The sequence below is a fragment of the Octopus bimaculoides genome, chromosome 22, assembly GCF_046866305.1.
Source record: "Octopus bimaculoides isolate indiv1 chromosome 22, ASM4686630v1, whole genome shotgun sequence".
NCBI classification, from domain to species: domain Eukaryota; kingdom Metazoa; phylum Mollusca; class Cephalopoda; order Octopoda; family Octopodidae; genus Octopus; species Octopus bimaculoides.
The window spans coordinates 27,735,081-27,755,080 of NC_142949.1; positions in this window are offsets into that span (position 1 = coordinate 27,735,081).

Here is a 20,000-nt window from a genome sequence, read left to right on the forward strand (position 1 = left end):
ACATAAAACCGAATCTTATCTGTCGGATATGCTTGATGCTTTGAAGATCAAGTGCTGGTCATACAATCATCTCAGAGCACACAGATGTAATGAAGATTACAGGAATGTTGTTAATTAAGTGAGACCACATGCACACACGCACGCGCGAGCACGCACACACGCACATACAAATATACACATAAACATGCATACATACATAAATACACACAGACACACACATATATATGCATACATATATGCATGAATATATTCATGTACATATGTACACAGTAATGCATATCCGTATTTATGTACACATACACACACACACATATATATATACACATACGTATATATACCTATATATATGCATATTTATATATGTACATATGTATATATATACATATATATGTACATATATATATATATATATATATATATATATATATATATATATATATATATATATATATATATATATATATATGTATATATACACACATGTACATATATATGTATATACGTATACCTATACATATATATGTATATGCATACATACATATATATATATATATATATATATATATATATATATATGCATATACGTATGTATTTACATATACATCAGAGGACTGTTAACACTGAGTAACAGGACAAAAATTCCTTTCCTGAGAGACCTTGTTGCATGCAATCAAGTCTTATGCATAGCACTTACGGAAACACACCTGAAACCAGATATAGCAAATGCAGAAATACACATACCACAATATGTTGTGTTACGGACTGACAGAAAAGAAAGGAGTCATGGTGGAGTTGCTATGTACATCCGCAAAGACTTCACACCCCGGGTCCTTTTGTTACACTCAAATTCAGTATGCGACACGCTAATTGTACATATAAGACAATCGTTGTAGTTATATGTACCACATATCGCCCTCCAGATGCTCCGAATCATGCAGACAAGTGTGAAGACTACCTTACAAAAATAGAAGTTCTAGTTACATTGGAACAACACATAAGCCGTTAGGTATTTTGTCCGGCGTTTTAACGATTCTGCCAGCTCGACGCCTTATGGTCAACGCATAATAATACTAATAGTTTCAAATTTCGGTCCAAAGCCAGCAATTTTGAGGGAGGGGGCTAGTTGTTTGCACTGCCCCACCACCACAACTGGGCCCATCGGCCACGAAAGGATGAAAGACAAAGTCGACCTTGGTGGAATTTGAACTCAGAACGTAAAGATGAATGATATACTGAAAAGCATTTTAACCGGCATGCTTACAATTCTGCCAACTCGCTGCTTTATATACGTATGTTATATATCTTGGTTTCAAATGTTGGTATCAAGGCCAACAAGTTCGGTGGAGAGAGGATAAGTCGATTACATCGACCCCAGTGCACAACTGGTATTTATTTTATCGTCCTCGAAAGAAATGAAAAGCTAAGTCGACGTCGGTGGAATTTGAACGTAATGACGGACGAAATGCCACTAAGCAGTTTGCCCGGTGTGCTAACGATTCTGCCAGCTCATTGCTTTCCATATATGAGTAATTTATGAAATATCCAGGCAATGTGAGAAAAGGAGACATTATACGTGATTGACAGAAAAATATAAAGAAAAAAAACCCGATAGTCTTGGGTTCTGAATTGGTTATCCTTGCTGCGTGCCTTCGATGAGAACTGGTGTGCGGTTGCTTCTCAGTTCATGTAATAGAATCTACGTTCTTACTTGATCCTGGTTGATTTCCCTTTGAATTTATTTCTTGTTTAACAATATCGTGTGTTTTAATTCTCCAGCTTGATATTTCATGAGTTTTAGTCTACTTACGGTCGAATTTGAAGGAGTAGTTGGAATACAGCCTGAATTTGATGCATTCTTTTACGAAGCGAGTCTGTCTCGGAAGGTTATTCTTATCTTGAAACAGCAGAACTTATAATGGAATGAGTCTAATCTCGGTCTGATTCAAAAATTACAAATATGAATCTAGTCATCGTTATTTCTCTCTAAATAGCATTTGGCTTTTGGTCAGAGACAGGACCCGTCTGCGTGGAAGAATATCTCTATTGCACAACAGATGTTGGTTCCAACCTTACCAAGATAAACACCATAAGTTTCAATGATCTTCCCAAGTGAAATACACTCAAACTCATACACATGCACGCACGCACGCACGCACACACACACACACACACACACACACACACACACACACACACACACACACACACACACACACACACACACACACACACGCTTGTGTTGTTTATAGAAAGCAGAAGCAAAACTATCCGTTACAATATGAAAAATTTCATTATACTAGGAGCAGGCGTGGTTGTGTGGTAAGAAACTTGCTTCCCAACTACATGGTTCCAGGTTCAGTCTCACTACGTGGCACTTTGGGCAAGTGTCCTCTACAATAGGCTTGGGTCGGCCAAAGCCTTCTGAATGTGGTTGGTGGACAGAAACTGAAAGAAGCCCGTCGTATATATATACATATATATATATATATATATTTATATATATATATATATATATATATATAATATATATATATATATATATATATACACGTATACACACACACACACACACATACACACACACACACTCATATATATATATATCTGTGTGTATCTTTCTGTGTGTCTTTGTGTCTGTGTTTGTTCCCCACCATCGCTTAACAACCGATGTTGGTGTGTTTACGTCCCCGTAACTTAGCGGTTCGGCAAAAACTACCGATAGAATAAATACTACGCTTAGAAAGGATAAGTCCTGGGGTCGATTTCTTCGACTAAAAAAAGACACTCCAAGGCATGGCCAAGGTCAAATGTGTGAAACAAGTGAAAGAATAAAAAAATATTTATTCGACCGATAGCTTTTGCTACCAGTCAGTGCTTTACCACAAGCGATTATCCGTAGAATGGCAAAAAACAAAACAAAACAAAAAACAAGAAAAAATAGAAGAGGGAGTTCAAATTCCGCCGAGGCCGACTTTGCCTTTCATCCTTTCGGGGTTGATTAAATAAGTACCATTTACGCACTGGAGTCGAGATATAATAGACTTAATCCGTTTGTCTGCCCTTGTTTTTCCTCTCTGTGTGTAGTCCCTTGTGAGCAGCAAAGAAATAAGAAACGCTAGCACGCCAGACGAAATGCTTAGCGGTATTTCGTCAGTTTTTACGTTCTGAGTTCAAATTTTGCCGAGGTCGACTTTGCCTTTCATCCTTTCGGGGTCGATAAATTAAGTACCAGTTACTCACTGGGGTCGATGTAATCGACTTAATCCCTTGGTCTGTCTTTGTCTGTCCCCTCTATGTTTAGCCCCTTGTGGGCAATAAAGAAATAAGAAACGTTAGCGTGCCGGTCGAAATGCTTAGCGCTATTTCGTCTGTCTTCTTGTTCTGAGTTCAAATTCCTCTTAGGTCGACTTTACCTTTCATCCATTCGGGGTCGATAAATTAAGTACCAGATGCGTACCGGAGTCGATGTAATCGACTGGCCCCACTCCCCTAAACTTTCAGGCCTTGTGCCTAGAAGTAGAAAAGAAAAGAATATATTTTAATGTTGAAATAAAACTGTTTAGAAATACTACATAGTGTCATTTTTGACCTTGTCAAATCATGCCCGTTCACATTGTACGATGCAGTGGGTCCATCGTCTCTGTAAAGGCCTATTTTCAATATGTATTAATACTCATATCCGACCATAACTAATATCTCCTTTCCGTCCAAGCTATCCAGGGACACGCCGGACAATTTATTTCCGTGTTCCTTAAGCAAGAAATAATTGCTGTAAAATAATAAAGAATTCCTTGCATTCTTTAAGATATTGAGATCACACACACACACACACAAACACACACACACAAACACACACACACACACGTACGTATATATGAAATCACAGGCAAACACTGAATGCGCGTAAACACTATGATAAGGATAATTAAGTCAAAGTCCGTTTATGATCTTTTAACCAGTTAACATGCGTGTAGGCCTGGCCTCAAGCTATAAATGTCATTTAGGTTTACATCCTCCATATACAGGCATACTTCCCCATATATATATATATATATATATATATTTACACACGAACACATATATATATGTGTGTATATATATATGTATATGTATTTTTGTATATATGAATATATATGTATATATATATATATATATATCTTTGTATATATATGTGTGTATGTATATATATATATATATAGACATGTATGTATGTATATGTATATATATGTATGTAAGCTTGAGCGTGCGTAAAATAAGAATGAAATATATGTATATATTTGCCAAAGCATATCTGTGTATACACAGATTAACATATATTTACATATACGTATACACGCTTACAAATATCTGCATATATATATATATATATATATATATATATATATATATATATATATATATATGTGCATATATATATATATATATATATATATATATATATATATATATATATATATATGTGTGTGTGTGTGTGTGTGTGTGTGTGTGTGTGTGTATGTATATGCATATATGTACGTTTATATATGTACATATGTGTATATGTGTATATATGTGTATATGCGTGTGTGTGATGTGCGTGTATGTGTGTGAGTGATCATGTTGCGCACAGCTATACTCTCATGCCAACATGTGCGTGTCAGTATATCTATGTCCCCCACTCACTCTCTCTGTAGGTGTGTGTGTGTATGTGTGTGTGTATGGATGTGTAGAAGGATATGTTCAAATATATTTGCTAAAGCAATAAGGGGAAAAATCAATAGATAAGTATATAAACAGAAAAAGTGAGAGAAAAAAGAGGAAAAAAAAACAGGAGAGGGAGGGAGGGAGGGATTACCACATAGAATATTTATTAATATTCCTGTTCCTTCCTTCCTTCTTTCTTTCTTTCTTTCTTTCTTTTTTTCTATGTTTCTCTCTTTCTATGTTTCTCTCGTTCTCAGTCTCTTCATAGGTATGTAAGCTATAAATATGCATAAATGTATACACACACATTCCACCCTCCTTTATATGTATGTGTATATTTATATATGTATATGTATGCACACACACACACACACACACACACACACACACACACACACACATATATATATATGTATACATACACATATATATATATATATATATATATATATATATATATAATCTATATCTTCTTTAATCTGACCCCCGATGATCCGTCTCTACAGCTAATTCACACATAATAACTGATTCATCGCAGTGACCCCATTGCCGCGGCTCTATTTTCGTCACTTGTGGCATCAGTTTTTGGCGTGAACTCGTACACCCAAGCAAACCATTGTTACAGATTCTTCATCATTTATTACTATAACAAGCTGGCATTTATCTTCAACTGTGGTTACAATGCAGAAAGGACGTGGATCTCTTGGAGTAAACCTCAAACGCCATACATTGTACATAAGAGAAAAGCTGTACTTCTGAAACGCCCGATAGCAATGGGTCTGTCAGAGGCCTGTGTACATTATACATTATTCATTATGCATTATTCATTGGCTCTTTGACAGTTTATGACATTAATAAACAGAAAGTATATTTATTTCAGATCTTTCCTGACAGTTAATCAAAGAGAAAGATGTTCAGAAGGGGAACAATGAAAGATAGGAAAATCCGAACAGGCTGAAGTACTGATAACTTGGTTTAGCGCCTGAGTAGGTAAGGGTGTTGAGCTGTTTGCGGATCAGGTGAAGGAACAAGCTAGAATTCTTTACGGCGAACTTATAGATCAGTGGTTCTCAACTGGGGGTCCATATGGCCCTTAGGGGTGCATATACGATTTTATTGTTAAAATGTATACTCTCTTTTACTCTTTTACTTGTTTCAGTCTTTTGACTGTGGCCATGCTGGAGCACCGCCTTTAGTCGAACAAATCGACCCCAGGACTTATTCTTTAGAAGCCTAGTACTTATTCTATGGGTCACTTTTGCTGAACCGCTAAGTTACGGGACATAAACACACCAGCATCGGTTGTCAAGCGATGTTGGGGGGACAAACACAGACACACAAATACATACATATATATATACATATATATGACGGGCTTCTTTCAGTTTCCGTCTACCAAATCCACTGAGAAGGCTTTGATCGGCCTGAGGCTATAGTAGAAGACACTTGCCCAAGATGCCACGCAGTGGGACTGAACTCGGGACCATGTGGTTGGTAAGCAAGCTACTTTCCGCACGTTTATAGTTCTACAATACGTAAAATATTTTAACAATGTCTTTATACGATTCCTTATAGTATTTAATTGTAAAAATATAAGATTCTTTTTAAACATCTAATTGTTATGAGGGTCCATCCGTGTAAAACAGGGATCAAAAAGGGGGCCATAGGTTAAAAAATGGTTGAGGAGCACTGAACTAGATTATGAGGAGAAATCATAGTGAAGGTTAGGGCCATCGTTTCAAGCAACTTGAAGTGTTGCGCAGTCTATGGCGAAAAAGGCTCGGCAAGTAAAGAAGCTTACAGCAACGAAGAGACAAATTTTCAGGTCTTTACGAAGGTCCAACTTCCATACAGATCTCAAACTGGCTTTGCTCTTCCTCTTAACTATATCACTCTCTGTGTTCCCAATATTTGCTCCCAGGTACAGGAAGTCCTCAATCAACTCTAGTGCCTACCCACCTACATTCATAATCTTCTCTGGCTTCTTAATGTTCCCTACCATATACTTCGTCTTAATCTCATTCATTTTCAGCCCATCACTTATCAACACAGTCTCTACCTCCTGTGCCTCCCTCACTGTGTTTGTCACCAGAACTATGTCGTCAACAAATTCAGCATCTGATATCATTTTAGCCTTGACCCTCCTACTCTGAGCCGGCGCTACAGTAAAGCCAGAGTCCTTGTGTTTCTCCAACGCAAGGAGCATACAATAGTCCACCACGATGATAAAAAGGTAAGGAGCCAATGTATCTCCCTGAAGCACTCCAGCTAGTATCTCAAAGAACTCCGACGTCTCGTCAAGTGTAATGACTTGGGATCTGGTGTTGACGTAGAGCAGTGATATCAAATCCACTATCTTCTTGGGTAAGTGACTGTCCTCAGAATCAAAGGCCTTCCTAAAGTCAATGAGAACCACGACAAGAAGAAGACTCTTTGCTCTAGCTCCCTTTGGTATCTTCCTCAGCATTAGGATGTGACTGGTGGTTGATCTTCCCTCTCTTAAGCCATTCTGGTTGTTCCTGAGCTTCTCCATCTCGAGCTGGATCCTGTTAAGAATCATCCTGTTGAGGGTTTTTGTCACGAGTGACATCAGTCAGATACCCCTGTAGTTGTTGGTGTTAGAAGGATATCCCTTCTTTGGTACTGGGACGATGTTACTGATCCTCCATTGATTCAAGGCAACTCCTTTTACCAGCACCTGGTGACAGAACTCCAGGTCGACATCATCAAAATCACACCTCTTCATTACCTCTGGTGCTTCTCTATCTTTGCGTAGGCCTTGCCTTGCTTGATCTTCTTGGCTCTCTGTAGCTCCTCTTTGGCAAAGGTTCCTGTCTCAATATCCAGTTCTTCAAACAGCTGCCTCATCTCCCCAGTGTTCTGGGTTGTGGAAGGCAGCTCGCCTAGTAAGGTCTCAGTTTCCGTCTACCAAATCTACACACAAGGCTTTGGTCGGCCCGAAGATATAGTAGAAGACACTTGTCCAAGTGGGACTGAACCTAGAACCATGTGGTTAGGAAGCAAGCTTCTTACTACACAGCCGCGCCTGCGCCTGGAAATATATGCATTTATCTATTTACTTGTAGTATCTACCTAATTGAACATCTTTAACCCTCTATCGTTCAGATTAGTCTGTCTAATGTGATGCTTATTTGAATTAATCAAATAACATCTCACAGGTTTGAGATTTCAGTGATGTGATTGTTTATTTTTGGGGAAGTGTGAGAGACCAGATATCGCCAACAGGGAGAATATACGGGCCTGATATGATCAGTTTAAATGTTAAACAGTTAATTCAACTTCTGAACAATGGAATATTCCATTTTCTTAAATTTAAATATCGCTCCTTCTTCATGACTTGCTTGCAAAGTGAAATAATCTTGGGCAGACTAGTATAGGCGTTTCTGAAATAATTTAATGTAAGAGACATGGTTTAATGTGTTACCAATGCTTAAAATCTGTTGAGGCATTCACAGAGAAAAAAAAAAAAAAACGAGCGGAATAAATTTCTAGTGTTAATGTTTGAGTCTATATCTGCAGAAAACGCGACAAATGACTTCACTAGAGAATTTGGAACTTCAAAAGGGTAAGTTGATTATACATGAACGATTTTCGCTTATGATCCAGTTTATTCTGTAACCAATGTTGCAGCAAGAGTGGATGACGATAATGTAGAATGCATGAAGAAAGATGACGTTATTGATAATATGGCATCAAGGATTGGTGAAGATAATGTTGTAGAATGGAAGCTGGTAGATGATGTTGCAGTTAATGTTCGTCGTTATACTAACTCAGAAATTGTGGCAGATGCTTGTCAGGCCTGAAGAAGATAGCGGAGAGGAATTAGTGATGGATATGAGAAAGATGCAGAGAATGGAATCACTATGGATTGGTTAAATTCAGTAGACGGGTGAAGTCTAAAGCAACACATTTAAAGCTGATCAAAAAATAATAAACATGTAACTAACAAAAAAAAAAAAAAAAGAAAACAAGAAAAAATGACTAGCCTTACTTGAAATATATATTAAAAATACTCAAACAGCCAAAATCAAACAACATAAGTGTTGATATCGGAACATTCGATTGCATAAATTAATTTCAAGATAGGGATTAAAATTTCGTTCTTAAGAAAACTCGAGTAAGTCTTTATTCTAAAAAGTAAAGTAATTTTTTTATATAGTAAAATGGCGAGCTGGCAGAATTGTTAGGACGCCGAGCTAATGTTGCTTAGTGGTATTTCGTCCGTTTTTACGATCTAATTTCAAATTCCGCCGCGATCGACTTTGCTTTTATCTGTTCGGAGTCGATGAAATGAGCACTGGTGTCGATGTAACTGATCTGCTGCCTTCCCTGAATTTGCTGGCCTAATGCCAAAATTATCGTTATTATCTTAGATTTTGGCTGGATTATAAGAAATAGGAAGAGTTGTTTCCGTTTAGCTCAAAAAAATTAAAAAACCAAAAAGAAACGAGTGATGCCCATCACTGAAGATGCACTCGCATGCCGAAATAGTGGTGTCTGATAATCCGCTGACGTTAGTTGGAGCGGGTGTGTTGTTTATACACATCGTCAAAGAGAAGAAGTCGTTCTCTGAGACGAAATACAACAGCGAAAAGCTATGTTTACGTTCAAGTCTTCGGAAACTTATTAAGAAGTGGATGTACGCATCGTTGTAGAAAAAAATGATATTTTTTCAGAAATAATATAAATTTGGTGTGGCATTATGTTTCATTCGGCGGCCTTTCCTTTCGACATTTTTCTACTTCCATTATCTGTAGATTTTTATTGCTTACACCCCCACCAACTCAGTTCTTTAATGTACTTCTTTTTTTTTTACCAGCATTTGTTTATATATTTTTCTTCCTTCTAGCATTCTTACGAAGATCGACCTACCTCTTCTCCTCTGTCATACCTTGTTTTTCACTGCTCTCAGCATTATTGCAAACATCCTCTGTTCCCCCCTCTTGATCTCTGTCTTGTTTGTGCCGGCATTAATTCAACACTGACCTTATTCTTTCATTGCTCTCAGCAATCTCGCTTTTAGCCTTCTTACTTAATTCAATCATACAGAATTTTCCTCTCGTGCAGTACAGAACCCGACTTTTGACATCATTCCTTCACCCATTTCATTTTCTCGTTTTTAATTCTGACGTCCGAAATAATAATACGATTTACATCATAAGAATTTAAAAACATAGAGAGACGTCGAATAATTCGATTTTGACAGTGAAACTCGAAGTAGATGAAGCTATAAGTAATAGAATGAAAATATTGTGTAGAAAATAAATCACCTCGGGATAGAAAAAGACGAAGGCAGTCCGTGGGACAGCTTAGTAAGCCTTAGCACGCATCAAATTATCTTTTGTTTTGTATTTTTTTTACTGGCCTTAATCCTTTTCTCTCCAAAGGATTTTAAAGCCCAATATTTACACGCTGTCACACACACACACACACACACAGACACACACACGTATTTATATATACGAGGACTAATAATATACTAATATATTTATATATATATATATATATATATATATATATATATATATATATATATATATACAGGGAGAATTCACAAAAAAACAAAAAAACAAAAGACGAAGACAGGTGGTGTGGACAACAAACAGATGTATTAGTAGAACGCTCGGGAAGTGAACAAGTCTTTAACGTTTCGAGCCTACGCTTATCCACAGAAAGGAACACAGAAAGAAACAAGGAGTGAAAATAAAATAAGGAGAGAAAAAAGGGGAGAAGAAAAGGAAAGAAAAAAAGGAGCGAAAAAAGAGAATGTGTAGTGGCTAGCAATCTATGATGGTTGAAATATATCTGTCTGCTAAATTCTCTGTCAGGGCATCAATCGGCTCGGAGATATAGTAGGAGGTTCTTGTCCAAAGTGCCACGCAGTGGGACTGAACCTGAAAACACGTGGCTGCAAAGCAAGCTTATTAACCACAGTCATGGAACGGTATTGATTTATACATTTCTATTGGTCTGATCTGATGCTTAATATAGAATGGTGCTTGTACATACATACAAACATACATATATACATACATACATGCATGCATGCATGTATGCATGCATACATACATACATACATATATATATATATACATATACACATCCATATATATATATATATATATATATATATATATATATATATATATATATATATATATATATATATATATATATGTATGTATACATGCACACATATATTTGCATATTACCTTTGAAAAAGTGGAGATGTATTGAAACTTGTACGATTGTAAGGTATTTAATTATTTATGAATATACTAATAAATATAGCCTTGCACAATGGTTTCTATTCACTCCTTTTGTTCAGGCGTAGAGTCTTTGATGTCTTTCGAAAAATCATATATATGTGTGTGTGTGTATATATGCATACATATATACACACACATATACATACGTACATGTATGTATATATTAATGTATGTATGGATGGACGACTCTGTCTTTCTCTGTTTGTGGTCAGTAGTTTGCCTCCAAATCACAGGGTTCTGGGTTCAGTACAACTGCGTGGCACATTGGACAAGTGTATTCTACTGTAACCTCAGGTTGATCAAAGTCTTGGGAGCAGATTTGGTTGACGAAAAGAAGCCCGATGAACATATATATATATATATATATATATATATATATATATATATATATATATATATATATATATATATATTAAAAAACATGTAATAAATGCGAAAACAAACGGAAAATAGGCACAGAAGGTCACCAAATTCTCATCAGTTATCAGCCAGAAGGTGAAATACAATTTCGCGCCTTCAACGATATATATATATATATATATATATATATATATATATATATATATATATATATAAATATATATATATATATATATATATATATATATGCACACGCACAAATACCAACGGATGGATTGTGTTTTTTCTCATTGATGAACAGAAATGGTACGTCATGCAAAGAAAAAATAAAATAAAATAAAAAAAAATAAAAATCATTCTCATTAAGTGAATGCAGGTAAGAATTAAACATTCTGAATATGGGACTCCTCGATTATGCATATATGTATGTATGTATATGTGAGTGTGTGTGTCTGTGTGTATTTAAACATGCTTCCTTTTGCTATTCCGTGTGTGGATTCTCATGCGGGTATCTAGAATTTCAGACGCACAAACTTCAGTGAACTGTGAAGCACAAAACAAAATGGTAGTCTGCTATGTGATCTTTGGTGTCACTGATGATCTTTTCCCCCGAGAAGAGACAACAACAATTTTCTACTGCCTACAAATTGAAATTAACTATCTCACTCTCCCTTATTCGAGTGCTTTGCTTCATAATGTGATATTTTTTAATCAAACATTTTGAACTATTGTTTCTGGGGTGACACTCTCTTAGATAGGCCATAAATATTGATGTGCGCACGTAAACCTTCTTTGTGTCTAACGTGCTTCGAAAACACCTGAAAGAGTATATATGCTGGTATAATCAGTACTTAAACGAATTTACTGCTAAGCTTATATAATACGCAGAAGTGCTGTGTTTTCATTCGCAGTCGCCTGATATGCAATGCAATTCCTAACGCAGTGGTTATTTGAAAAGGCACGTAGCTTAGTGATTAGGATATTCGGCTAAGGATCGTAAGGTCGTGAGTTCAATTCCCGACGACGCGTTGTGTCCTTGTGTAAGACACTTTATTTCCCGTTGCTCCAGTCCACTTAGCTGGCAAAAATGAGAGGTACCTCTATTTGAAAAGGCCAGTCTTGTCACATTCTGCGTCACGCTGAATCTCCCTGAGAACTACGTTAAGGGTACACGTGTCTGTGGAGTGCTCAGCCACTTGTACATTAATTTCACGAGCAGGCTGTTCCGTTGTTCGGATGAACTGGAATCCTTGTCGCCGTAACCGATTGAGTGCCAGATTAGGTTATTTGAAAGAAACTACTCGGTGCTTCGGTAACTACTTTTATTTTCTAATTTTAATTTGTAATCTTTAGAAAGATTCTATAATTGACGTGTGCAGATGCACTCCAATATCAGCGGCGCATATTCCAGCAAAACTTTTCTTGTGTATGAAAGCATGAAATATGAGCATACGTTCGCATATAGAAAACGGGAAGATTTTTAGGACATATGTTTTTGAAAAAATAGTGGTTCTTCAAATCTGGTACACATACAACATACACACATGCATACATACATACATACATACATACATACATACATACATACATACATACATATGTACGTACATACATTCATTACATGCATACATAATGATCATGTCTAGATATACAACTATATGCATGAGAATACATGCATAAAATAAAACATAAAAATATGCACATATGCATACATACATACATACGTACATATATATATATGCGTGTACGTGTGTGTTTGTGTGTGTTTGTGTGTGTTTGTGTGTGCATACTTATATATGTATTGTGCTTATATGCATATGTATATATGTAAATATATTTATATACATATGTAGACAGTTATATGTATAAATAGAAAGTCATGCATATGTATATATATTAACAAATGCATACATTTCTATATGTATATGTTTGTATGTATTTGTATATATGTATGTATGGTGTTGCACTCACGTATTAGCAGATAAAATATCACGAAGCATTTCGCCTGGCGTGCTAACATGGCCGCAGTCAAACGACTGAAATTAGTAAAACAATAATATATATTCATACACACACACACACACACACACACATATATATATATAATACAAAGAATATATATGCATGTATACACACATATATGTACATACTTACATCTGCATGTGTATATAGATGCATATCAGGGTATAGGACGTTAGAACAATGAACTACGTGTGTGTGTGTGTGTGTGTTTTTCTATTAATGTATCCGTCTTTCTATCTATCTGTCTGTCTATCTATCTATCTATCTATCTATCTATCTATCTATCTATCTATCTATCTATCTATCTATCTATCTATCAATCTATCTACATACGTATATATTTGCGTACGTGGGTGTTTGCATGTATATATGTATATGTGTGTGCATGTGTGTATTAACCAGTTCGTTTACCGACTCTTTCTTTTAGTGTATGTTCATTCCAATTCCATCTTACTTTCACACCACGGTGCTAAAAACACTGGATTTCCCTGTTTATTTCAATTATCTATGCATAACTTAATTCAGTTATAGACGTATATAGAAATATACTTTTGGTACGGCTGCCAAGACCTTTTAGGTTCTTTTCTCGTTCTCCACTCCACGACCGTTCATTACTCCACCATCGGCGCCGCGACACCCGACCCAACTTCCAGTACCATCCCACCTTCTATCATCGTAAGACACCGACTCCAAAACCCGCTCATACTTGGCAAGAGACCATCAGCGTCCGTCTATCATTTCTCAGAATGACAGTATTAGTGGTTAATGTTTCCACGCAGAATCTGTATATTCCAGTTGAGTTTGTTTTTGTTTTTCTTTTTGGTATTTTCATTTCTTTTCCTCTTTTTTTTTGTATTTTTTTTTTTACTGTTTCCTGTTTTCTGTTATATTCTTCTTTAATTTCTCTACTCCGCATTCGACTAAAAAAAAAAATAATAAAACACAAAGAACTACAATAACAACGATAAAAACAGAAACAACAACAACAACAACAACAACAACAACAGCGAGACAATAATTAGAGCAATAACTACATGCATTCCGCGACAAACAGACAGATAGACAGACATTCATTCATTCGATGGCAGCATATACAAATATATATAATGCACACGATAGCACACACACACATACACACACACACACACACACACACACACACACACACACACACACACACACGCACATACACACATGCATACACTCGGTTTCAAGAACATTCACTATCAAGAATGTTATATGTATTCTTGAATGTAAATGTGTATGTCTGTCTGTACGTATGTATATATATACACATATATATATAGATATTGAGATATATATATATATATAATGTATGTGTACATATATATAGATATACATGGTCGTATATGTATATATATATATATATATATATATATATATATATAGACATGTACATGCTCACATGTTTCAGCCCTGAGGATATAGCCATGCTGGAGCACCCTTATATATATATATATATATATATATATATATATATATATATATATATATATGAATGTGTATATATAAATATATATGTAAATATATATATATACGTACATATACACACACACAGACATATATATATATATGTATGTATATACATATACGCACATAAATACTCATATGTACATAGCCATATGCACACACTAACAGAGATACGTACATATATTCACACGCACATACATATCAAGGTTAATTTAGATGTTCTGCCAAGCAGGTCGTCCGTTTGGAATGGTGTGTGTGAGAGTGAGAGATAGAGAGAGAGAGAGACGGGTGAGAGAGAGAGAGAGAGAGAGAGAGAGAGAGAGAGAGAGTGAGAGAGTGAGAGAGAGAGAGAGGGAGAGAGAGAGAGAGAGACAGAGAGAAAGAGAGAGAGAGAGTTGTTCTCTTTTTGATGTTGGAAATTGGCTGAGTTTTACAAGAAACCAGCTTGGAAAAGTTATTTATATACACATATGTGCATACATTTACGCACACACAGACAGAAACGCGCATAAATATATCCACACACACACACACACACACACACACACACACACACACACACGCACACACTTATATACATATATAAATATATATATATATATTTACGCATATGCGTGCATATGTATATACAAATGGTATATCTATGTATGTATTTATGTATGAATATATCGTAGTTGGCTTGGTGTCTGGCTGGCTGGCTCATTGGATAGTTGGATGGATGGATGGATGGATGGATGGATGGGTAGGTCCATGCATTTAATTTGAGAACCAACTCGATACGGTATAAAGTCGCTAAAACCTCTAAGCCTCAATGATTCGTGTCCCATTAACTATCAACCACGATTCGTCATGTTTATGTATTAACCAATCTGTAAAAGTATATGTTATGTATGTTCATACACACACACATTTATATATAAAACATGTGTATATGTGTATATCTATCTATCTATCTATCTATCTATCTATCTATCTATCTATCTATCTATCTATCTATCTATCTATCTATCTATCTATCTTACCGAGTCTAATCGCGTGCAGAGAGTGAATGTGTGCTCTTCTTTACTGTCACATCTCACGAATGAACCGTTTTTGGGTCGAATAGTGACTGGTAGCGAAAAATGGGTTCTCTATAAAAATATCAAGCGTCGAAGACAGTGGGCAGGGAAAGGAGAAACACTGGCACCGCAGGCTAAAGAAGGTCTTCACCCATGTAAGGTGTTGTTATCTGTTTGGTGGGATATGAAAGGTTTAGTCCACTTTAAATTACCAAATGGTAACAAAGGAGATCTACTGCGAGCAGCTTGAGCGGCTTAAGTCAGCGCCAGAAGAAAAGCAACTATCTTTGGTTTCAAGAGGAAAGGTGTTCTTCCATCAGCATAATGTTCGGCCACATACAGCGAGGATGACATACCAAAGGCTGGAGCAGTTGGAATGGGAAACGTTGCCTCACCCACCATATTCACTGGACATTGCCTCATCTGATTATCATTTATTTCGCAGTCTTCAAAATCATTTGGATGGAAAAAATAGGAATTCTGAAGACGAGGTCAGTATTGGAGGAGCACTTTTCGCCACAGAAAAGTGAATTTTGTAGAGGGACCTTGCAAGTCTACCAGATAGATGGAAGAGCATTGTAGAAAATGAAGGAGAGTATATTTTAGATTAAACAAGAACTTTGTTTATGTTAATTTTGAAAAATAAAAGAAGTATAAAACAAACCGCATTATTTATGGGATGACCCCAAATCGAACAGAATTCTTCAAAACTTGAAGTAAAAATATGAAGGAGGGAAAATTCCTACCTGCTTTTATAGCAAGTTGATGCAGGTAAATTTATCCCGTCCCTTTCCGACTTTTATTTCATGCAATTGAAAAATCCGCATTATTTATGGGATGACCCAATATATATACATACATATATATATATATATATATATATATATATATATATATATATATATATATATATATATATATATATATATATATATATATATCTGTGTATCTGTATTAGTTCCTCACTCTCACCACTTGATAACCAGTATTGGTGTGTTAGTGTCCCCGTAACTTAGCAGTTCGACAAAAGAGGATAAATACCACATCTTAAAGAAATACTGGGGTCGATTCATTCGACTATTCAAGGCGGCGCCTCAGAATGGCTGCAGTCTAATGAGTGAAATAAGTAAGAGATAAAAAAATATACATGCGTTATGTACGAATATTCACACATACATACACACACATACATAAAATGTATGTGTGTGTAACTGTATATGCATATGCGTGTATGCGTGTGTCTGCGCGTATGTTTGTGTGCATGTGTGTTTTTGTGGTTGTATATATGTATGTGTGCGTGCGTGAGTATTCATATATCAATGAAGTTTAGCTTACATTCAGACAAATACTACCAAAGAAACAGTCATCCTGGCGATGGGACGGAGACAGACGAACAGACAGTCAGGCAAACAGATAGCTAGATAGATAGAAAGATAGTGAGAAGAGGAGAAAGAGGAGGAGAAGGAGGTGGAGAGAGGAACAACAGCAACAAAAATAATAAACAATAATTACACTATCACCATCATTAACGGTAACTTGAGGATATCATTTATAATTGTCTCTGAGTGTGATGTATATATACATACACACACACAGACACACACACACACACACATATGTAAATATATATGTATGTATGTATGTATGTGTATGTGTGTAATATATACATATATATATATATATATGATGTCTATTTACTCATAGATTTTATCTTTTTCTTTCTCGCTCTACCCGTCCTCTTCTAACCCCCCCCCCCCCCCCCCTTTCTAAAAGACCAACACACATTGCAAGAAATTTACCAAAAAATCAATTAGTGTCAACTTGGAATGACAACTATAAATTCTTGAAGATAGAACTGTCTGTGTGTGTATGTGTGTGTATATATATGTGTGTATGTGTGCATGTATGTGTACGTGAGTGTTTGTCTTAATGTGTTTTCATATTTTTCTCTGTTTGTGCGTGCGTTACTGCGTGTTTGTGTGCGTTTATTTAACTCTGCGTGTGTTTATGTGTTTTGTTGTCATTGTTTTTGTTGATTAGTTGATTTAAGGAACCAGTAAGTGGAAGCCTTTCAAGCGTGACTACCCTATAGTTTATTCTGTCAAATTCTCTTTAGGACTAAATTATTCAATGAGCTAGTCGTATTTTTGGAACATTCAATAAATACGGAATATTTAGTTGTTATTTCTAGAAGTATGCGTAACAACTACCAATTGGTGCCTCCTGTTGATTCGATGATGACGAGAACGACGATGATGGTTATGATGATGATTAAGGTGTAGGTTCGTGAATCTATTCAACCACGGTCTTTTTGCCAACCGCTCGCTCATTGGTTCCAATGTCTCCATTCATAGATGCACCAATCATTACCTGCAGGCATTTTGGCCTCTGAAAGGGTCACCGTGCTCCAGGATGTCATTCGAAGTCCGAACTGCCTCTGAGTGGACAATGAACGGGGTTATAGTATTAACCCGATCGAACTTGGGGTTTAAGTGTGGTTAGTTTACTTACTTGTGGAAGGACCAATTCGGCATTGTTGCATCTTCCCAACACAGATCCTATCACTGGTGTATGTTATCTTGTCACGGCAAGGTCAAACATATTAAGATAGTCACGTCTGTTAAGACAGATCTTCGTTGCGGTCGATCAATTCAAATAGCTTCGCGTTACCGTCACTCTCACGATTCAGGGTAAAGATGAGGTAGATGCCCGCATCAGCCAGGTACGTGATGCACTGTGCCATCTTCGGGGGCCTGAGATTTACGTAGACACAAAAATTGGTAAGATTCATGTAGACACCGAATGGTCTTTTGCAACAAGGCATACTCGATAAGTGTGTGACATATTTACATTGTTGTTGGCACTCCGTCGAGGGTTCCAGTTGATCCGGTCAACGGAACAGCCTGCTCGTGAAATTAACGTGCAAGTGGCCGAGTACTTCACAGACACGTGTACCCTTAACATGGTTCTCGGGGATATTCAGCGTGACACAGTGTGACAAGGCTGACCCTTTGAATTACAGGCACAACAGAAACAGGAAGTAAGAGTGAGAGAAAGTTGTGGTGAAAGAGTACAGCAGGGTTCACCACCATCCCCTGCCGGAGCCTCGTGGAGCTTTAGGTGTTTTCGCTCAATAAACACTCACAACGCCCGGTCTGGGAATCGAAACCGCGATCCTATGACCGTGAGTCCACTTGCCCTAACCACTGGACCATTGCGCCTCCACGACATATTTACATAAACCAGATGTATTTGATCCCTTTTGCCATCGTTGATTCTTCCGTATCGGTCAAACTTTATGTTTTATACCAAATACCAAACTATAAACGTCATTCTCGGATCCCCTTCAACAATTCTTGTTCAAAATGTGCTGCAATTGGTCTGGTCACGTACTTCATCGTCTAAACTCACCACTCATCTTATCGGCCTGGTGACTATTTAAGAACTGATTAAAATAATGACAGAATCACTTGAAGGATTGCGCGAAACGCTTATTCGTATTAAGTTGCGAGCCTTAACTTTCAAAGTTGAATTTTCTTGAGACTTTACCGTTCAGCCAACTCGTTTGATAAAATTCATTATCAGGAAAGTAGTGGTGCTGATGCAATCGTTTATAAAACCTCCCACATTTTAGGTTTTGCATCTATTTTAGAATTTATATGAATATACACTTAAAATGGCGTATATGAGAGGGCTGGAAATAACCGGCGACCATTTTATTCTAGCCTTAAAATAGAAATTAAATACCGTAGTAGATATAGAAAATCTGAACATTAAAATTATCAACCGGACAAATGGTAGTCTTTCTCAATTCCACACATATAGAATGGCTAATTCAATAAGTACCCGACCTGAAAGATAAATGAATCAATGAATAAATTTCTTCGTCGCCGTTTTTATCAGCGACGTCGGCAGCGATGGCGGAGGTTGAGGCGTCGGCGGCGAAGGCTATTTTTCGTGTCCGAGAATTTTAGTTTCCTCCTCATTGAATGGTTCCTCCATATTGATGCCGTTGATGATTGAAAAGGCCAAACCTCACACGAAACACGTGGAAACAAAGATGGCAAGAAACAGTTGGTGCAGGGTATGCTTGTTG